This window comes from Nycticebus coucang, chromosome 16 (genome assembly GCF_027406575.1).
Source record: "Nycticebus coucang isolate mNycCou1 chromosome 16, mNycCou1.pri, whole genome shotgun sequence".
Lineage (NCBI taxonomy): Eukaryota > Metazoa > Chordata > Mammalia > Primates > Lorisidae > Nycticebus > Nycticebus coucang.
Window position 1 is genome coordinate 46,056,869 of NC_069795.1, and position 23,748 is coordinate 46,080,616.

The 23,748-nt window shown below is 36.9% G+C and overlaps 1 protein-coding gene across 4 annotated transcripts in view; it reads left to right on the forward strand.

The window, feature by feature from the left end:
- EPHA6 (EPH receptor A6) overlaps positions 1-23,748 on the forward strand; it is a 921,042-nt gene that overhangs the window by 597,749 nt on the left and 299,545 nt on the right. The gene's annotated exons all lie outside the window — the stretch shown is intronic.

Consider the following 23,748-nt stretch of genomic DNA (forward strand, 5'->3'; position numbering starts at 1 on the left):
TGGACTTAATTAGAAAGCCACATTAATTCCACAGCCTCAAAATGCTGGAAACCAAAATGGGAGATGAAGGGAATGAAGTTTTCCAATGTTATATAATAAAGGCTTTGAAATCTTTAACTCATGCTAAACCCAGCTCTACCATTGAATTTCTGGCTTTCCGAAATTCATTGTACTGCTGTGTTTGTAAGGATAATAGCAGTTGCTTTTTCTGTGTACATAATAAAAAAAATTCCAAATACATATTATCTAATAAAAAAGTCTGTTTCCACCATTGCTAAAATATTATATTAATAAAATAATTCAAGAGCAGCAAATTCATTATGGTAATTCCTTATGGATAACATAATAATGGCCACCAGTATTGAGTCTCTAATAAACGCGTGGAATGATGTCAAGTTTTTTACATGTATTTTCTCATTCAAACCTTAGAACATCCAGTGAGACAAATATTATTTTTCTCGTTTATTTATAAGAAAACTGAAACCTTAAGAGTTCAACTAATTGTCCAAATTCATGCAGCTGGTAAGAAACTGAGCTAAAATTTGAAATCAAGGCATGTCTTCTTCCAGGTCTATGCTCTTGACTCCTTCAGCATCCTGCTGAATCCTATAATTTGTATTATTATAAAATGCTAATGGTAAAACCATAAAATATGTCATACTTTCTCCAATTTAGCACTTCCTAGAAGTAAAGCTATTTGAGTTTCAAATCCTATGGTAGAAGAAATGTTTTGTTATTGTTGTTACAATGATGAACTATATTGATCCATAAAAAATGTTTTATTATAGCCATATCTAATTAAAAAGTAGAAAGGTTCTGACATGTTTAAGTAAAAAGTAAGTAACCAGGCTTTGCGAGTGAGAATATTCTAATTAATGAAAAGAAATACTTGTGACCTGGGGGGTTAATATCAGTAGCAGTCATTTATAATCCTGCTAGAGACTATTAACTTCTCAAGCTAGAGCTTAAATTATTGGGAATACAGTATAAAGATCACAAAATGTAATTCCACAATAAAGTAAATAGAAAAGTACATAAAGCACTGTCCTTGCTTAGTCCTGTTGCTTGTTTTTTCCCTGCCCACATTTCAAGCCTTAATCTAACTACAAAGCCAAGGATATAATATAAGGAGAGTTTGGTCCAAGCTGGAGTGGGGAACCAGTGGCATTCTGGATCTTTGAGTACAGCCTTTTGACAGAATCCAAACTTCACAGGACAAACCACTTTATGGAAAGGATTTGTTCTATAAAATTGAGATTTAGTCAAGATGCCACCCTTGGCTGATCTGCAAGGCCAAGTTTGGCCTGGAAGCTTCAGATTCCCCACCCTGAACAGATGAAGAAATTTACCTAACCTTTAAAAGTATAGCATTTGTGAGTATTGCATTATGAAGTTAAAAATGCATTCTCAAAGAAACGCATAGCTAAATCTTAATAAGTTTTGTTTTCATTTGGAGCTTAGAGAAAGCAATCTCATCTAATAAAAAAATAAGTTCTGTACTGAATATTAAAACTTTGGTTTGTTTTTAACTTTAAATTTTGACTCAAATTTTAATATTGAAAATTTAGTATCAAAATTTTGACTTGTTTTTAACTTTAAATCCTGACATATTTTCAGGACAAGAATGCCTTCAGGTGTTACATAGAGGAAAAGGTACTTTCTTAGCAGAAATGCCCCATGCTCATCAGTGACTCCGTACGGTTTTCATTCACTTTGTAAAAATATATAGGACACTTAAAATGTGTCAGACTCTATGTGAGGCTCTGGGGACAAAAAAAAAAAAAAAACAATAGAAACTAACAGCCTTTTACTTCATATAATTTACAATCTGAATTTGTGGGAGGAAAATGAAAATTTAAGTTAAAAATATAAAAGCAGTGACATGTATTATCACAGATATATACAAAAAGTGCACAGAGAAGCCTAACTCAGTGGAATAGGCATGAAAGTCTTCTGGAAGGTGAGAAGCTGAGGCTCTTTCTCCAAATAGAAAATGTTAACCACCAAGAATTTGTTATAATTTCTGTGCTTATTTGGGGGAATTTTTAATAGAGAAAAAGAAGAACTTTAAAATAAATAATAGTCTGCATCATTAATAACATTATCTAAATATTTTAAGCTGCTTGAAAAAATGTTTTGTATACATTTTCAGTTATAAGCTATTAAAATTACACTTTTATTTTTTAAAAAATATTTAAAGATAAGGAAAGCAAACATTTGTTTTTATTTAAAGCACCATTGAAACTTACATAGTATTGAAATGCATTTTAGAATAATAGAAAATAGTTTTAAATTTGCATTTTTAAAACCGAAAGAGAATATATTCTACTACATTGTAGGCATCTTGCACCTTTGCTTAATACCGATTTTAGAAAGAAAACTAGTATTTTACATGTAATAATTAACAGTTTACCTCTTCCATTGCCTTAACAATTAGCTAAATGATCCAGGACAATTAATACATTGCCAACATATACAAGGAATGCACTCCTTTTCCTAGAAAAGATTCCTTATAGCTAAAAATTGAACAACATGTAAATTTAAGCTTTTACCTGTAGGCTACATAAATCAGTTTTGTAGCACAAAAGCCACATCTGGCAACATTTTGTCATGTATTATTAGTAGTTAATTGTCCAAATTTATATTGCATACAATAACCACACAAAAACTATATGAATATTAACAAATCAAACTAGAAATTAGTAAACATTGGATGTTTCAAAACAATATCTTATGACATGTCTTACACATTTATCCAAACATTGGTATATAGAAACAAATGATTGAATTTAATCACTTAATTACTTTGGAAATATCTGTAAGATACAGCTATTTCAGTATGGTTTGACATTGAAGCAATGTGGTTCATTTTAACAATTTGTAGGTGGGAAATGATCCTGATTTTAAGGGGCCAGATTTTGCCTCTAGTTCCTTCTTCCCTGATGCATTCCATAGGACACCATTTGACTTACTATTCTATTCTCTATTTTGTAGAGTTGAAAAGACTAACTTTACGGGTATTTTTGTAGAACAAAATATGAATTTCTCAACAAATATTGAAGTCTCCATCTAAATATGATCTAAATTGACATTATTTCTATCAGTTTTGCTCAGGTGAAGATATACTCTGAGAAAATAAGATTATTTGGATGCTTCAAACACAAAATGTTCTGTATCTTCATTAAATCTAGGGTTCTTGTACAACTCTCAGGTAGAATATTCAGGAAACACGCACATTACAAATGATGGTTCTATCCTGCCCAAAATGTTCTTGATCAATCCAGCAAGATATTGTTAGTCTTTCCTATAATTTTATAAATATTTTATGGTACAAAGACTTCATTATTTACAAAGTCATAAACTCTTTCAGTACAAGAACTATAGCCAATATATATTTTGTGTCTTATAAAATCCCTTGCACATAGATTTCAATATGCATTAATCAAACAAAGAAACAATGATTTTCAAAAGGTAAATACAAAAAAAGTACATTGCCTACCAATCCTAAAAGAAAGGATCAAATAATTTTATTTGCCACATGGGTAACATTGGTTGCATTATTTTGGATAGCAAGCTATAATTGGCTTGAGTTGAGTGGAAACAGAGTATATGTAATTTTAACTGCAAATTAACTGCTAATTCTAAAATCAGGAGGCATTTTAAGGTAGAGCAAAATGATGTTTTGGTAAACACACCTTCTTCTTTAAACTCCTTTTTTAAAAACCTCTATTATGTTTGATCCAGTCTATTGGTTGAAACACAATCTGTACTGCTTCAGTTCCTTAGGAAGAAATTAGCTACATCATTATTAACACCAGCCAGAAATTTCAGAATGATTATTAATGGCGGCGCATGAAGCAGAAAGAGGACCAGCTGACCCTGCTGGAGTAATAAAAAAGTTAATTAATCAAGAAGGAGGCAGATTTCATATTTATGAGTCTACCCACAGGAGGAAAAATTCCAGTACATAAGGCTTTAATTTAAAATGATCTCCAATCAATAGCACACTTTCAATGTTGGCAGCCATAACTATCTAAATGCAAACATGACTGGGAGGGAAGTATTTTCTAAAAGTTAGGTTGTCTGAATATAAAGAAGCTTGTCCTATGAGGTAGTGAAGGCCCCCATAATAAGAATTTTTGCTGAAGATGGCTAGGTACTTGTTCAGCATTCCAGAAAGGAAATCCTGACAGGAGTCCTCACACTTTTTAAACAGGGGGCCAGTTCACTGTCCCTTGGACCATCGGAGGGCCGTACTATAGTTAAAAAAAAAAAAAAAAACCACAACAACTATGAACAAATTGCTATGCACACTGCACATATCTTATTTTGGAGTAGAAAAACAAAATGGGAACAAACACAATCACACTGCCTCATGTGGCCTGTGGGCCGCAGTTTGAGGACCCCTATTTAATGAGATAAAAGTTTAATGTAAGTTCTAACATTTAAATTTCATAATAATTGTTGAGTTCTAACTATATTCCAAGAATTCCAAATTTCCAAAATGCTGTTCTTTCTGGTCACTAAAACATATGTAGTGTTTGAAGTAGGCCCCTTTATCATGCCCATTTTGGAGATTAGAGAACTAAAGCATGAAGAAGTACAGTAACTTCCCAGGACTTTTCCACAGATAGTTTATATGTTGGGATGGGGGATTTTACGGCATTAGGACCTTTTCATACTAATGCTCAGAACCAAGGCAGAGTCTGCTTTCTACTCATTCAATATTTTCACTTCTCTTGTACATCTTGGTCATTACTGCTACCTTTCTACATGATTATATTTTATTCTTCTAATTCTTTACTTGCCCTTAATTTATTACATTTCTCCTTGGAATAAAGTGCCCTTGTATATAAACAGATTTTTCAGAAAACTATAGTTATTTATAAATCACCATGCATCAAGTTCAGACAGCTATGCACTGTTTGAATGCAGCTTTCTAGATTAATGCACAGGTAACAGAGCAAGTATAACACTCCAAAGGGGAAAAATAATACAGTTACTATCATTTAATTAAATATGCAAGCCTTTTATGAATAGTAGCTACTTGCATAGGAAATGGAAATCTTCCTTTCAGAGACACAGCATTGATAAAAAAGATATTTCGTTTCAATTTTGCTTAGATCAAATATGGATTTTAAATGATGGGAACCAGGCTTGTGTACCATGAGACAGATTGAAGACCTTAATATGAAAAATATTAAAGATCATAACTTTGCTAAATGAGCTGGAAAGAAAATCATTAACTATTAGAAGGTACTTAGAAGTGATAAACTGTGCACGTTTAAGTGCAATGTTACAATTTAGCCATATCTAAAAGAGAAGTAACAAACAGCAGTGAATCTGTTTCTTGATACAGAAGGTAGGTTTATTTTAAGGGAATACATATGGCAACATATACAAAGATATTATTTCTTTAGTATGGAAACCATCATTTCTTGACTGGAAGTTTTTTGAGAATAACTTGGAGTTCTCTCTCTCTCTCACACCCTCTCTCTCTCCCCCCACCCACTCTTTGTCTCTCTCTTTTTTCTTATGTAAGAGAGGGTGTGTGTGTGTGCACAGTACAGATTTACTTTCTTAGCAAATTTCAAGTAGAAAATATGGTATTATTAACTATAGTTACTGTGTTGACCGTCGTTTCCACGTTTCTTTCTCATTTTTTGTACCTGTCATATTGCTTTGCATGCACCTGACAAATGAAAGGCATTCAATAAATATTAAACGAATTACTATTATACAGCAAATACTCAATGAACATACATCTGTTGGATCAAACAAATTGCATGCACTTTATTATTCTACCCATATATTTTCACTATCTTACATTCATTTGTTTGGTTCGTACATATGTTGATAGCAGGCAGTATGCTGAATGTGAGAGGGACAATAAGAAAATAGCATAAGGTTTCTGTCTTCAAGAAGCTCACCACTGAAGAGGCTTACCAAGACAGTTTCTTATTTATGCCGCTTAAAAAGTCTGATCTTAATTCGACATGATTTCAGATGGATTTTTTTTCTACCAGCCATCATACAAATTGCCTGAATTTTTCTGTCAAGTGTTTTTACTTTACAAGCTTGACTTCTTTAAGAGAGAAAAAATGTTTCTTGGGCATTTCTAGTTGTTCTAATTTTAGTGAAAAATATATCCTCTAAGTAGTGTTTGAGGATTTAGAGCCTTTCTTTAGACTACACAAATCAGCTTTATTGATTTCCATGTTGAAGTGGCTTTTCTTAATGTCATATTCTAGTTGTTAGAAAAACATTAAAGGCAAAGTGAAAAAAAAAACCCTAATTTCTCATTATAGCCATATAAAGGCCTATCTGGAACAGCTGGTATGATTCTTTAGCGTTGACCTCTCACCCTCATGTGGTGATAGTCATGTATTAACCTCAAGAAGGGAATAAGCATATTGTATTGTTCAGTAAGTACTTACAGAACGCTGTTTTAAAGCATTGGGGGATCATAGAGCGCCGTAGTAATGACACATAAATGTGTTTCTTACAAGTAAAGGGCAGAAACAAATGATGCTGGGATGAAGTTGTCCTGTGGGAAGTCACAGACTGGAAGGATGACCCAGCACAGGGCTCGGGTTTCTTTTATAATCTTATTACCCACTTGAATTCTAGTCACACTGTAATTCATCATTTTTTAGAGCTGAAAAAAAATCTGGGAATTGAATGAAAGAGTTGTCAAAATCTCTGTCAGATTAAAAGTATTTTATATAAAATATATAAATATTAAATGTTATATGCCTATGTCAAAACTTGAAGACATAGTTTGAAAAGTTTACATTTGCACAGTTTCGCTGTGGAATAAAAATTATTTTAAATAATAAAATGTAGGATCTTTTAAATTTGTATTAGCCCAGGGCAAGATATTTGTTTTTGCTTTTACCTTACTGCAAAGTCACAATCCTGAATGGACAGATGTTTATAAAAATAAACCCAGCCTGGGCGGCGCCTGTGGCTCAGTCGGTAGGGCGCCGGCCCCATATACCGAGGGTGGCGGGTTCAAACCCGGCCCCGGCTGAACTGCAAACCAAAAAATAGCCGGGCGTTGTGGCGGGCGCCTGTAGTCCCAGCTACTCGGGAGGCTGAGGCAAGAGATTCGCTTAAGCCCAGGAGTTGGAGGTTGCTGTGAGCTGTGTGACGCCATGGCACTTTACTGAGGGCCATAAAGTGAGACTCTGTCTCTACAAAAAAAATAAATAAAATAAACCCAGCCAGCTTTATGAAGGTCTGTGTGAAGAATTAAGCAGCAGTTTATGGGTTCATATTACTCTTTACTTTGTCAAAGGAAACAGTAGTTCAGTGAATTTAAATTGAATAACAAGAATTCTTGGCAAAATCACAGGATCCCTTTGAAATATTTAGCTTACGTGCACGAACCCAAGCATGAAATGTGTGAGCACATTACTGTACTGTAAAGATAGGAAAAGTAGCAGAGTATGGTAGCCTTTCTGCCAGAAATAAAATAGTTGATTCACAATAAACTGAATTTCATATTCTTTTTTGCTTTTGGAAAACTGAGCATTTACTTAAAAGTACCCATGCATTATAGAGTTTTTTGTTGTTGTTGTTGTTAAATTAGATATATTTGCTAGATATATGACCAGGGAGCAGACTAAATAATTTTGTCGACAATTTCAGCAATAGTGCCCTAATAAACATTGCAATATTACTGAAGTTAGCACACATATGTGTGCAGACATAATATACATTCTACATTCAGACCCACTTCCTATTCCCATTTTCAGATAAAAAAGAATGAAATTAATATTTTATGTATTGTTCCATAAGAAGAAGAAAAGAAGAGAAGAAAACTCGAACAAAAGGATAAACCAGGGCTGGGCGTGGTGGCTCACGCCTGTAATCCGAGCTTGGTGGATTGCCTGAGCTCTCTGGTTCAAGACCAAGCTGAGCCAGAGCGAGACCCACATCTCTAAAATAGCTGGACATTGTGGCAGGCATCAGTAGTCCCAGCGACTTGGGAGGCTGAGGCAAGAGAATCACGTAAGCCCTGGAGTTTGAGGTTGCTGTGAGCTATGACACCACAGCACTCTACCGAGGGCAACATAGTGAGACTCTGTCTCACCCTCAAAAAAAGATAAACTAGTTCCCTGCTTTCAAAGAAGCTTGTAAGACATTCAAAAAATAAATAAAATTCCAATACAGGGTAATGTATCATATGTAGAAAAAATACAATCAAGCTCGCATCAAGGAAAGTTTCCAGAAAGAAGTGATGTCTTCAAGGAGACTTTAAGTAGAATCTGTCTGTGAAAGCCAGGGTAGGGTGAGGGTGGAGGGTGTGGTGCAAAAATGGGGAAGCTTCCCTTCTCTCCTAGATAAAAAGAACAGTTTGTGCATTAGCATAAAGATCAAAGATATCATGGAACTTTCTAGCAACTGGAAAAATGTCCGGACAGCTAGAAGCAAGGTTTTCAAAGTGGAAGCCCTATGCCAAAGGCATCAGTAAACCTAGGAATATGCTAGAAATGCATGTTTGCAGACTCCGCAGTAGACCTACTAATTCAGAAGCTCTGGGGATGGGACCCAGCATTCTGTTCTGACAAGCACCACTGGGTGAGTCTGCTGTCTGTTCCAACAGCAGCATCAGAAGCTGCAAGGTCAGGGTAAAAAACAGTGGAGGTGATGATCTTTGTACAAGAAATAAAAGACAAGAGGCTAGTGAGGATCATGTGATGTCATCCTTATCTTGCTTCTGATGGTAAAATTTTCTGGATTTTTATTTTCCTTCTCAGTTACCTGTAGTTTGGGAGATAGGCAGGCCAGTCAGGGCGAGCATCCCACAGCTGACTTCCCTAGAACCATTCCTAACAAGTCTAATTATTTCCTCACTTGCTTTTTACCCACACTAAAAATAAAACCTTACAAATATCTTTTTCTTTTTTTTTTTTTTTTTTTTAGTTTGTGACAATTGATTGGTGTTACTGTGTTGAAATTGTTTTTTTTTTTTTTATTAAATCATAGCTGTGTACATCAATATGATCATGGGGCACCATACACTTGGTTCATAGACCATTTGACACATTCTCATCACATTAGTTGACATAGCCCTCCTGGCATTTTCTTAGTTACTTTGCTAAGACATTTACATTCCACATTTACCAAGCCTCACATATACCCTTGTAAGATGAACCACAGGTGTGATCCTTTCAACGCCCCTCCCTCTAACCACCTCCCCCCTCCCTCCCCACCCTTTCCCCCTTTCCCCTATTCTTAGGTTGTAACTGGGTTATAGCTTTCATGTGAAGGTCCTAAATTAGTTTCATAGTAGGGGTGAGTACATTGGATACTTTTTCTTCCATTCTCGAGATACTTTACTGAGAAGAATATGTTCCAGCTCCATCCATGTAAACATGAAAGAGGTAAAGTCTCCATCTTTCTTCAAGGCTGCATAGTATTCCATGGTGTACATATACCACAATTTATTAATCCATTCGTGGATCGATGGGCATTTGGGTTTTTTCCATGACTTAGCAATTATGAGTAGGGCTGCAATAAACATTCTGGTACAAATATGTTTGTTATGATGTGATTTTTGGTCTTCTGGGTATATGCTCAGTAGAGGGATTACAGGATTGAATGGCAGATCTATTTTTAGATCTCTAAGTGTTCTCCATATCTCTTTCCAAAAGGAATGTATTAATTTGCATTCCCACCAGCAGTGCAAAAGTGTTCCCTTTTCTCCACATCCACGCCAACATCTCTGGTCTTGGGATTTTGTGATATAGGCTAATCTCACTGGAGTTAGATGGTATCTCAAAGTAGTTTTGATTTGCATTTCTCTGATGATTAAAGATGATGAGCATTTTTTCATATGTCTGAAGGCCATGCGCCTGTCTTCTTCAGAGAAGTTTCTCTTCAAGTTCCTTGCCCAGCCTGCAATGGGATCACTTGTTCTTTTCTTGCTAATGTGTTTGAGTTCTCTGAGGATTCTGGTTATTAAACCTTTGTCAGAGACATAACCTGCAAATATCTTCTCCCATCCTGAGGGCTGTTTTCTTGCTGTACTTACTGTGTTGTTGGCTGTGCAGAAGCTTTTTAGTTTGATCAAGTCCCAATAGTATATTTTTGAAGCTGCTTCAGTTGCCCGGGGGGTTCTTCTCATAAAAAACTCACCCAACCCAATTTCTTCAAGGGTTTTCCCTGCACTCTCTTCTAGTATTTTTATAGTTTCATGTCTTAAGTTTAAATCTTTAATCCAGTAAGAGTCTATCTTGGTTAATGGTGAAAGGTGTGGGTCCACTTTCAGTTTTCTACAGGTTGCCAGCCAGTTCACCCAACACCATTTGTTAAATAGGGAATCTTTTCCCCACTGAATGTTTTTAATTGGCTTGTCAAAGATTAAATAACGGTAAGTAGCTGGATTCGTCTCTTGGTTCTCTATTCTGTTCCAGACATCTACTTCTTTGTTTTTGTGCCAATACCATGCTGTTTTGATCACTATCGATTTGTAGTATAGTCTGAGGTCTGGTAGAGTAATTCTTCCTGCTTTGTTTTTATTTTTGAGTAATGTCTTGGCTATTCGAGGTTTTTTTCTGATTCCATATAAAACGAAGTATTATTTTTTTCAAGATCTTTAAAATATGACAGTAGAACTTTAATAGGGATTGCATTGAAGTTATATATTACTTTGGGTAGTATGGACATTTTAACAATGTTGATTCTTCCCAGCCATGAGCATGGTATGTTTTTCCATTTCTTAACATTCTCGGCTATCTCTTTTCTTAGAGTTTCATAGTTCTCTTTATATAGGTCTTTCACGTCCTTTGTTAGATAAACTCCCAAATATTTCATCTTCTTTGGCATTACTGTGAATGGGATAGAGTCCTTAATTGTTTTTTCAACTTGACTGTTGTTGGTATATATAAAGGCTACCGATTTATGAATGTTGATTTTGTAACCTGAGACGTTGCTGTATTCCTTGATCACTTCTAAGAGTTTTGTAGTAGAGTCCCTAGTGTTTTCCAGATATACAATCATATCATCTGCGAAGAGCAAAAGTTTGATCTCTTCTGACCCTATGTGGATACCCTTGATCACCTTTTCTTCCCTAATTGCGGTGGCTAAAACTTCCATTACAATGTTAAAAAGCAATGGAGACAATGGGCAGCCTTGCCTGGTTCCTGATCTGAGTGGAAATGATTTCAATTTAACTCCATTCAATGCGATATTGGCTGTGTTTTTGCTGTAGATGGCCTCTATCAGTTTAAGAAATGTCCCTTCTATACCAATTTTCTTAAGTGTTCTGATCATGAAGGGATGTTGGATGTTATCAAAAACTTTTTCTGCATCGATTGAGAGAATCATATGGTCTTTGTTTTTTAATTTGTTTATGTGCTGGATTACATTTATAGATTTACGTATATTGAACCAGCCTGGAGACCCTGGGATAAAGCCAACTTGATCATGATGTATAATTTGTTTGATGTGTTGCTGGATTCTGTTTGTTAGGATCTTGTTGAATATTTTTGCATCTATATTCATTAGTGATATTGGTCTGTATTTTTCTTGTTGGGTCTTTTCCTGGTTTGGGGATCAGGGTGATGTTTGCTTCATAAAATGTGTTGGGTAGTCTTCCTTCTTTCTACCTTTTGGAACAGGTTGAGTAGTATAGGTATAATTCTTCTTTAAAGGTTTGGTAGAATACTGATGTGAAACCATCTGGTCCCGGGCTTTTCTTTTTGGGGAGGTTCTGTATGGTTGATGTTACTTCCGAACTTGATATGGGCCTGTTCAACATTTCCACTTGATTCTGGTTAAGTCTTGGAAGGTGACAAGCTTCCAAGTTTCCGTCCATTTCCTTCAGATTTTCATATGTGTGAGAGTAAAGTTTCTTGTAATATTCATTAAGGATTTTTTGGATTTCTGAGGAGTCTGTTGTTATTTCGTCTTTGTCATTTCTGATTGATGAGATTAGAGATTTTACTCTTTTTTTCCTGATTAGGTTGGCCAACGGATTATCTATTTTGTTGACCTTTTCAAAAAACCAGCTTTTTGATTTATTGATCTGTTGTATTATTCTTTTGTTTTCAATTTCATTTAGTTCTGCTCTGATTTTGGTTATTTCTTTTCTTCTACTGGGTTTGGAGTTGGAATGTTCTTCCTTTTCCAGTTGCTTGAGATGTCCCATTAAGTTGCTAACTTTCTCTTTCTGTTCTCCTGAGGAAGGCTTGCAGTGCTATAAATTTCCCTCTTAGAACTGCCTTTGCTGTGTCCCAGAGGTTCTGATAGTTTGTGTCTTCATTGTCGTTTTGTTCCAAAAATTTGGCAATTTCCTTCTTGATCTCATCTCTGACCCAGCTATCATTCAGCATGAGGTTATTTAACTTCCATGTTTTTGTATGAGTATGCAGATACTTGTTGTTACTCAGCTCAAGTTTTATTCCATGATGGTCCGAGAAGATGCATGGAATAACTTGTATTCATTTAAATTTACTGAGGTTAGACTTGTGACCTAAGATGTGATCAATTTTGGAGTAAGTTCCGTGGGCTGATGAGAAGTATGTGTATTCAGTTTTGTTAGGATGAAATGTTCTGTAGATGTCTGCTAAATCTAAATGCTGGATGGTTAGATTTAAATCTAAAATTTCCATACTCAACTTTTTGTTGGAGGATCGATCCATCACTGCCGAAGGAGTGTTAAAATCTCCAACTATTATGGAGCTGGAGGAAATCAAGTTGCTTATGTCTGTTAGATTTTCTCTTATAAATTGAGGTGCATTCTGGTTGGGTGCATAGATATTCATAATTGAAATCTCATCATATTGAGTATTACCCTTAACAAATATGAAGTGACCATTCTTGTCCTTCCTTACTTTTGTTGGTTTAAAGCCTATTGTGTTTGCAAGTAAAATTGCAACACCTACTTTTTTCTGATTACCATTTGCCTGAAATATGGATGACCATCCTTTCACCCTGAGTCTGTATTTGTCTTTTAAGTTAAGATGTGACTCTTGTAAGCAACAGATATCTGGCCTGAGTTTTTGTATCCCGTCAGCTAACTTATGTCTCTTTAGAGGACAGTTTAAGCCATTCACATTGATGGAGACTATTGATATGTTTGGTGAAATTTTGGGTATCGAGTTTTTCAAAAGTCCAGTGGACATTTTTAATCTTTTCGCCATCGTAGAAGTTGGAGTTTGATCAGGAGTTTCTGAGTGAGTTTAAGTTTGTAGTAGAGGATTGGGTTGGTCATTATGGAGGATAGGTCTGAGAATATCCTGAAGAGCTGGTTTGGTTGTGGCAAATTTCTTCAACATATGAATGTCGTTAAAGTATTTAATTTCTCCATCATAGGTGAAGCTCAGTTTAGCTGGGTACAAGATCCGGGGTTGAAAGTTATTTTGCTTTAGGAGATTAAAAGTCGATGACCACCCTCTTCTGGCTTGAAAAGTTTCAGCAGAGAGATCTGCAGTCATTCTAATGTTCTTACCTTTGTAGGTAATGGCTTTCTTTTGCCTGATAAACTTGAGAATTTTCTCCTTCATGTTAACTTTAGTGAAGCTAATTATGATATGTCTGGGGGATGACTTATTGGGGTTGAATCGTGCTGGAGTTCTGAAACTGTATGCTATCTGAGTTTCAGAGTCTCTAGGCATGTCTGGAAAATTCTCTTTCATAATTTCATGCAGAAGGGCCTCTGTGCCCATCGATGCCACTTCATCATTTTCCGGAACTCCTATTATTCGTACATTAGCCTTCTTCGAATTATCCCAGAGCTCTCTAAGAGAGTGATCCATTTTTGCTCTCCATTTCTCTTCCTCTTTGAGAGTTTGGGAGTGTTCAAAGGCTTTATCTTCCATGTCAGAAATCCTTTTCTCTGCTTGGTCCATTCTGTTGCTGAGGGATTCTACTGTATTTTTCATATCTTTAAGGGCTTCAAATTCTTGTTTCAGTGTGTCTAAGTCTTTGGTGGTTTTGTCTTTAAATTCATTAAATTCTTGAGACAACTTTTGAATTTTTCCTTGGATTCCTAATTCCATTTTATCAATCTTGTCTGCAATCCAAATTCTGAATTCGATTTCTGACATGTCTGTCAGTTGTTTATGAATGGGATCTTCAATTACATCTGCCATATCTTTCCTTGGGGGGGTTGATCTATTCTGGTTATTCATGTTACCAGAGTTTTTCCGCTGATTCTGCCCCATGGTTGTTTTACTCCCTTTGATTTTTCCCCTGGGGTTTAGTTGAGGGCCCGTTCAGTGTTGTGGCCTGAGAGACTGGGGCCCTGTCTGGTGTGGTGGGGCTAAGTGGTTCTGACTTATTTTCAGCTGACTTCTGTTTGACCCCAGTGAAGCACTTGCTCTGGGTTGAAGTCTCAGTTCTCTGAGTCGGCCCTGCCCTGTAAGTTTCCTGGGTCTGTGAGTCACCTCAGGCAAATCCTGTACTCAGGGGTGGCCTCCTCTGGTTGCCCAGGGAGGCAGGGGGTGTGGCTTCAGCCACCTCAGGGAACTGCTGCTCTGATGTGGTTCTCCCCCAGCCTCACTCCTGTGTCCCAGAGTTAGGACCGACCAGCCGCAGTTCGGGGACTGTCCACGCCCCGACAAATCCCCCAAGAATCTGGACTCCGGGGGACAGGCCTCCAGATCCCAGAGTGAGGGTGGGGTGGGGCGCCGGGAGCCCAGAGCCACCGGTAGCGAGCACACTTAGTTCCTCCCAATCTTTAGCTCCGCCGCACCGCCGCAGCCCAAGCCTCCAGGTTTCAGAGTGAGGGCGGGGTGTCAAATGTCTTTTTCATTGACATACCTATAGCTGTCATAACTTCCAGGTTCCCTGGAGACTATTTTAGCCTTAAGAACTCACCTACCAAAGATGCTGGAACATTGGGGATTATCAGTTTAAATTCTAACACTGGCTTGATCCCTGCCAGCATGAAAGCCCACATATCTCTCCCTGATAGTTCATATTTGGTCTTGGACTTTCAAGACACAATGAATTATGACCTGCTCACGAAAGCCTCCTGAAAAACTGGTGTTAAACCATACCATTGTAAAATCCTCAGAGAAAATTGGTCAGTTGCAAAAATCCTGGAAATGATATTATCTGGGAAATTTTGTGCATCTATATAGCACAGAGGTAAAGGTGCTGTGTTAGCAAAACGAAGTTCGACATCAGACTAAAATGCCACACAAAGGTGCCACTGGCTTGTCTCGGGCTAGGTTACATGTTTGTGTGTTCTGATATACCGTAGGTATATTCTAATTGGTGAAGGCAAAATGCTACCTTCAATTACACAACATAGGACTCGGTCTCTTGGTTCATGTATGTTGTCACTTGGTTCATGAGGATTCTCTTTAGACATTAATTTCTTTTTTTTTTTTTTTTGAGACACAGCCTCAAGCTGTCACCCTGGGTAGAGTGCTGTGGCATCACAACTCACAGCAACCTCCAACTCCTGGGCTTAAGCGATTCTCTTGCCTCAGCCTCCCAAGTAGCTGGGACTACAGGTGCCCGCCACAGCTATTTTTTTGGTTGCAGCCGTCATTGTTGTTTGGCAGGCCCGGGCTAGATTCGAACCCACCAGCTGAGGTGTATGTAGCTGGTGCCTTAGCCACTTGAGCCACAGGCACCAAGCCTAGACATTAATTTCTTATCAATAAAAAAGGGAATGTGCCAGATTATCTTTCCTTACTCTTAGTAAAGCAATTGAGGATTGGGACCAAACCAGCTTGAGTTCAAATTCTGCAGCTCCCCAGATTAGGACCTTAAAGCTTTGATTTCCTCAGAGGAAAACTAGAAATTTGTGTGTCTCACTTGTGTAGTCATTCATTCAGCAAATAATTTTGAGAACCCACTCTGTACTAAGTGCTGGTCTATGTACTTACAATGTAGCTTAAATAAGCATTTTTCTACTTTTTAATCCTACAGCCCACTTTAACCTATAGTTAAACTTCCACAGCATACTGAAATTATGTTGATTAAAAAAAACTAAGAAAAAGAATATACTTAAGTTGCTTTGAACTTCTTTCACAAATAGTTTAAGTAATTATCTTTAAAATTTTTCGCAGAGCATCCAAGATCCTCTCACAGCACACCAGTGTGCATTGGCACACCAGTTGAAAGTCACTGGCTTAAACAGAAAAAAATCCCTGCTGTCTGCTGAGGTCTTTGAAGCTCCCACATGGCAGCTCAATTGCTGCATGTAAGGCCAGGCATGGTGGCTCACACTTGTAATCCCCCCACTCTGGGAGGCTGAGGCCAGTGGATTGACTGAGCTCAGGAATTTGAGACTAACGTGAGCAAGAGCGTGACTCCTGTCTCCAAACAATAGCTTGATGCTGTGGTGGGCACCTATAATCGCAGCTACTCAGGAAGCTGAGTCAGGAGGATGGCTCGAGCCCAAGAATTTGAGGTTGCTGTGTGCTGCGATGCCACAACACTTCACCCAGGGCAACAAATGAAATTCTGCCTCAAAAACCCCAAAAAAACAAAAACAAAAAAATCAACCGCTTCATCTTCCCATTCTGCTTCACACACTCCCCCACCTGTTCTTCCTGAGGCCACTCCCCAGTAAACCTGCTGCAGGCAAACCTCCTTTGCAGAGTCTGCGTCCTAGTAGGTCACAACCACAACAGCTCTAAGGAAGAGGTTAGCTGAGAAGAGGGTTAGGGAGTGGCTGCCTCCTATTAAGAGAAAATTACTCAGTGCAATGTCTGACACACATAACCATGGAGGAGGGCTTTTCTTTGGCCTTGAAAAAAAGGAAGAAAATACATAAGCAGAAAAAAGCGAAAGTTTTATAATAACACGTGATTTATGCAATTCAACTTGGTAGGTGTTTGATAAGTAAATAGACAGCTGAGGAGAATTACCAAAGAGGAGTTTTGTGTAATGTGAAAGCTTAATCTTTTATATTGCTCAACTTGGATTTAAATCTTGACTTTATCACTTCCTAAATATCAGACTTTGGGCAAGTCAGTTAACAACGTTGTTCCTCAGTTTCCACATCTGGAAAATGAGAATAAGAATACCACCTACTTTCTAGTGTCCTTGTGAGTATGCAGTGATCCAGTGCTCATATAGTACTTAGCAGAGTTGCCAGCACTCATGTGGTTAGAGCTCAACAGACGTTGATTATTAATACAGATATCATTGTTATTAATTTTTAATGCTAAAATTCTAACCTAACAACCTTCAAAACTGTATATTCAAAAATCCCTTATCTTCTTATATAGACACCTTACAATAACAATCAAGTCATTTTCTTATTCTTCTCTTCAACATTTTATTTTTCATAGGCATTTACTCTCCCTAAAGACTAGTCGGCTAGTCTTGGTGTTACTTTTTAATTTACATAAATGACATAAAAGGATGCGTGGAATTCCCCAAATGCATTGACCATCTAGAAGTTAAGCACTTGAAAAACTTGGCCAAGGAAACTCCACATTTGAACTTCTAAGATGCCAAATTATTAGACCAGGTGTGAGTTAATTAACCTCTGTGCACCTCAGTTTCTCTATCTGTGAGATAGACATGATAATACCACTTAATATGATTGTCATGAAGGCTAAATTGGTTAACACATGCCAAATGTTTAGAACTATGGGTAACATAAAAGCTTTCAAAGGTTTGTTACTATTAAATATAATAATCACTACACTTCTTCTGAAGAAAACTCCTTCACTGAGTCCAGTGTGTTTTTTATACCATGCTATGCTGTGAATTAGCTGCTACTTATTTCCATAAAGAAAAATAAAAGAACACAATTCTGGCAAAACCTTTCCCTTAGGGGAGCCTTTGTGAAATCATCTTCAGTTTTCAAGTGGAAATGAAAAATGTACATACCCATAGTCACCTACTCCACTGAACATTTTTTTTTCCTGCAGTTTTTGGCAGTTTGAACCCACCACCCCTGGTACATGGGGCCAGCGCCCTACTCCTTTGAGCCACTGGCGCCACCCCCACTGAACATTTTTTTAAAAATTAAATTAATATCCATCTAACTAATCTCCTTGCACAGAAATAAGCAATGCAAAGAATAACAAATTTAAGATGTTTATTTAAAACTATATTTTACAGGGGTATTTGCGAAACTTGGTAAATGTAGAATGTAAATGTTTTGGCACAGTAACTGAGATAACGCCAGAAAGGCTATGTTAACCACTGTGATAAAAATGTGTCAAATGGTTTATGAAGCGAGTGTATGATGCCCCATGATCATATCAATGTATATAGTTATGATTTAATAAAAAAAAATAAAATAAAATAAAATAAAACTATATTTTAGCTCAGAATAGGTATTGGCTATGCTGTTGGTTTTTGACTATCAGCACAAATCTTGTTTGTTTCAAATTATTGAATAGATGCAGTTTGGACTGTATTTGCACTTTTTTTTTTTTTTTTTTTTGTAGAGACAGAGTCTCACTTTATGGCCCTCGATAGAGTGCCGTGGCCTCACACAGCTCACAGCAACCTCCAACTCCTGGGCTTAAGCGATTCTCTTGCCTCAGCCTCCCGAGTAGCTGGGACTACAGGCGCCCGCCACAACGCCCGGCTATTTTTTGGTTGCAGTTTGGCCGGGGCCGGGTTTGAACCCACCACCGTCGGTATATGGGGCCGGCGCCTTACCGACTGAGCCACAGGCGCCGCCCTGTATTTGCACTTTTATAAAATCACATTTTTACTGCATAATGACTGAAAGGAAGGCTATTTCATTTTTTTCCAAATTAATCCAAGTTGTCTGGCAGACAAAGAGAGCACCAAGTGAGAACATACCAAAAAAGACTTGGGCTCTCCAATTACCTTTAGCACATTCTAGCATGTTCTGCGGTAGTTCAGAATGCCTTTTGAATCCTTTTATATTGTCAATAGCTAATTCTTGCTTAACAGAATACTCCCAAACACACATAACTAATCTAAATCATTAATAGTACTCAATATGGATAGAAAAAAATTATAAGGATAGTCAAATTTTGTGTTCTAGGAATAAAAAAAAAACTTAATTTTTAAAGCAGGAAGTGGCATGACTTTCCATATATATAAACAGATAAATGTATATAACATCTAAATATATCCATATATTTATATATAAAACATCTAAATTGCCCTTAATCTTTGTACGAATGTGTTCTCTGAAAGCTTGATGAACTAAAATAGAGAACGTTGATTTTTATTTGCATTTCTCTTCTTCATATGAACATTTGAGGCTGTTTAAAGCACATAAACAAAAAGTTTAATAAATTAGAACTAGAAATAAAATATTAACTCCATAAAAGCAAAAGGGAGCAAAGCCTCATTTTGGTCATTTTTATTAGAGATGTACATGTGTGCACCATCTCCGCCTCTGAAATTTCTGGTAGCAAGCAGAGAACAGAAGAATTATCATACCCCCCTGAAGCACAAATGCTGTAGGAAAGATACACAGAGGGCACTGAGGATAATGACCGGGCAAAGTTTTCAGCAAGTGCAGACGTCCTGTTGTTTGTTTCCATATGTTTCTGACCACAGCCTTTGACAGAACCAAAGTAAAAGTTTTGCTCATTCAAAATAATTTTTTCCATGGGACTGAAGGTGGGGACAAAGTAAGGTCACTTAATTCATTACATGCATGCACATGTTAAAAGAGAAACTATGCCTAGCAAGTGGATAAAAAGAATCACCCTTCAAATTACTTTTCTAGATACTTTGTTGGTTAGTCAGGAACTTGAAACTAGAATACCCTAAAAGGACCATTTGACTGCAAGTATCACGTACACCACAAGATGGGTTAAACGGAGAGGGATACACAAGTGGTTCAGATGAGCTTCAAGAACAATTGAAAGAAGAAACTGGAAAACTCAAAACAAAATACAAGGCAGTGAATCATTTTCTCAACCCACACTCATCTCAGTTTTGCTTTCTAAAGACTTGTTTCATCTGCATCTGTGTTCCTTCAGGAAAAGATATCGTTAGCTTATAAATTACATTTCTCTTAGTTTCAACCATGCACCCAAACTGCCAGACTGATCATGAACCCCAGTCCCAAATGACTGGAAGATAGACCATGGTGGGTCCTGTTTGGGTCGGATCTCCATCCCAGGGGCCAGAGACAAAGCAGTCTTCCAAGGCCTTGGGCTGTGGAACGGAGGCAATTTTTAAGAGCAAGACTAAAAAGATACCCCTGTGGATTTTGAAGTTAGTCTTTAATGAGGGCTTAGAATGTGGATTTTCTACTTTCATATCAATAAATGACACAAATGGTATAAAAATAAGGTGAAGAGACACAGAACTCCTTCTGCTATAAAAGTCGAGAAGCCCAACCAGTATTTTTAACGAGGTAAAAATAAAACCTCTCCACATTTGCACTGAAATGGGCTGCAGCAAAGCACAGATTGTCCTTAGGAAGCAGATTTGAATCTGCTGCCATCATTAGACATACTCTAGATGAATAGCCCAGAGTCCCACGCCATAGGACACCATGGAAAGATGATTCTGGCCTGGAAATTCTTCAAAGCAGGTGTTCCAGGTCATCAAAAAGAAACCTGAGAAGTAATGCTCCCATGGAAAAAGTCTATTAGACTGCACAGCACTGTAGAATGCTTTCCTGGATGAGCTATAGAAAAAACAATGCTGTACAAAATGGAAATAGCTTGTCTCGTGTAGAGTTTTGATCAATTGCCTTTTGTCTGCCAAAGAAAATGATTTTCATTCTGATAAAGCTGATGAAGCTCAATTCTTTCTGGCATCAGTAACACGGCAGAACTACGTGTATCCTGAAATCAAATTTGAGTTGTTGGAAATTAAACCCGTATCATCAGCATCTAGGAAGAGGCTTATCTCTCTATCCACCATGATGGCAAATACTCATTTTATCTAAAATCAATACTATATCATGAAGGTATTAGTTTAAAAGTGAATACTGTTTTACATTACATGGCAAGGTGAATGGCTAAGTTGGGAAATTCCCCCTTCAGGGCAGTTTTAGAGGGGTATTTACTTCCACATTTGCATATAAGCCTCATTTTTGAGTTAATTTAATTTCTCAGACAATGAAATGAAAATTTAGTGAAAGATCAATAAGCACAATCTTAATATTCTTGAAAAGGCTAGTAATGAGGTGTAGGAATACACTGTGCAGGACACTCTTGTTTCTAATACAACATATTTAATTTGGAGACCTCGTCATGTGGCTTATGGAGAAACATGACGTAAATAATTGAGAAAATGTGAGAAAACTGGAGGAGCCACAGTTTTGTGGAACCATAAGGTTGGATCTTTTTTCAATAGAGTAGGCTCCTTGTGAATTTCTCCGGAATTGATTCTGGTGATTGGTTAGAGGTTGTTTGAGGTATGTAGTTTGTTGTTCTTCAAAACAGGCTTCAAACAATGATCCAAATGTTTCCTTAGAACTTACTCTTTTTGAAAGGATGATCACATGAGTTTTGGCATGAGCAATAGTAACAGGGACCTGTTACAGGCCTACACTCAAAATTACTTAAGGCAATATACTTATGTCCATAAAGCTAAAGGAAATTGGTCCTCTAGCATTGATGGTTATCTGTGCTTCCATAAATACTTCTAGTGGAACCAAATAAGGGATAACTGTAGCTTCAAATCTGTATTATCATCAACATGAAAATTAATTAAAAGCCTTCCACAGGAATTTATTTTGCTCCAATATTCTGGTGCTAATGAGTTTATAATTAGATAGGTTAAATTAGGCAAATTTTCCCACATTATGATGTTAACATATTGTCTTGCTGAACTTGCCAGAAATGTCTATTCATTTGTTTTAATCCTTTTATATTTGTTTGTTTGTTTGTTTGTTACATCAATGCCGTTTTAATTAGATGAATGCATGAGATCCATCAAAAATAGGACAGGACAGGACTGAATTCTCTTTGAAACTATCAGTCTATTAAAGAAAAAGAAATTGGAATCTCTCCTGGCACATTTGAAATTCATTGCATAGCAAAAAGGTTGTTTTAGAAATGTAAAAACATTCTCACTTCATTTCACTTTATCTTTCCAGTCCTTTCCATCCAATTGTGGGGCAGACAGGCTCAGGAAGCTGTGTTTAATGTCAAAAATAAAAGAAAATAGTAAAGTTAGAAAATGTCCAGCTCAAGCAGCATAATAAATAGTGAAGGTAACTAGTCCCTAGTTTGGAGATACAAAGACCATGTACTTGCCTCTTTCTACATGAGAGTATGCATACATTAAAATTATTTTCTTGTGGCTTATTAAATTAAATAGGATTCCCAATGACAAAAGCCCATCTGACTTAATGAAAGACTTTATTATCTCATGCATCTGAAAAGTCAAGGGGGTAGTGTGAGATTCTGGCCATGTCTAGGCTCTCCAACAATGTCCCCAGTAGTTCTTTTTTTCTTGTCTTGGATTTATTTTTAGGCAGTCTTCTAATATATTTTCAAAAGTTAATATCTCCAATAAAAATTGTAATTTTATTGATCAATTCATGGGTCTACGGGCACTTGGGCTTCTTCCATGATTTAGCAATTATGAATAGGGCTGCAATAAACATTCTGGTACAAATATCTTTGTTATAATGTGATTTTTGGTCTTCTGGATATATACTTAGTAGGGGAATTGTAGGATCAAATGGCAGGTCTATTTTTAGATCTCTAAGTGTTCTCCAAACATCTTTTCAAAAGGAATAAATGGATCAACAAATTGTGGTATATGTACACTATGGAATATTATATAGCCTTAAAGAAAGATGGAGACTTTACCTCTTTCATGTTTATATGGATGGAGCTGGAACATATTCTTCTTAGCAAAGTATCTGAAGAATGGAAGAAAAAGTATCCAATGTACTCAACCCTACTATGAAACTAATTTATAGCTTTCATATGAAAGCTATAACCCAATTATAAACTAAGAATATGGGGAAAGGGGAGAGGAAAGGGAGGGGGGAAGATGGGTGGAGGGAGGGTGATTGGTGGGACCACACCTATGGTGCATCATACAAGGGTACATGTGAAACTTACTAAATGTAGACTATAAATGCCTTAACACAATAACTAAGAAAATGCCAGGAAGGTTATGTTAACCAGTGTGATGAAAATGTGTCAAATTGTATATAAAACCAGTGCGTGGTACCTCATGATTGCATTAATGTACACAGCTATGATTTAATTTAAAAAATGTGCACAGCAACCAGTCATAACATCTTACTCATTCCCTCACTACTAAATGAGTTAAATGAAACAAAAAATTGTAATTTTAAGTAAATTGAAATCTGTATCGTCTTTATTCCTGAACCTGAGTATTGATGATAATGTGAGAAAAACACAAGCATACTGAGAGGAATCAGTGTAAATTTTTGTGTTCTTTCTTTGTCAATCCCTGTAACGTCCTCTTCTGCATTTTGGTCTGCATATCAGAAGTCTTGAAGTACATATAAACAGCTCCTGAAGATATGCTACTGTGCATCTCCATGCTGTTAGTAATGTTTCTTCAACTAGAGTGTCCGAATATCTATTCACCACCTTGATGACTTGAAAATTTCTTCTAAGCATTTCATACTTAGCTTCCTTCGCTTCTTCCTATTGCCTTTACCACTCTCCTGTTCTCTTATGACTACCCGGGGGCATACCTCCATTTTAGCAACAATGTTTCTAACTTACAATTAAGATTTATATTTCTTTCTCTTTCACTAAAGAGAGACTTCAATGGGAGGAAACCATGCTTTTGTTTTCCGCATTTCCCCAAGCTCCATTCCACAGAGCTTCACACCTTATTAATAATGGGTGTTTTGTCATTATTGAATGAATAATG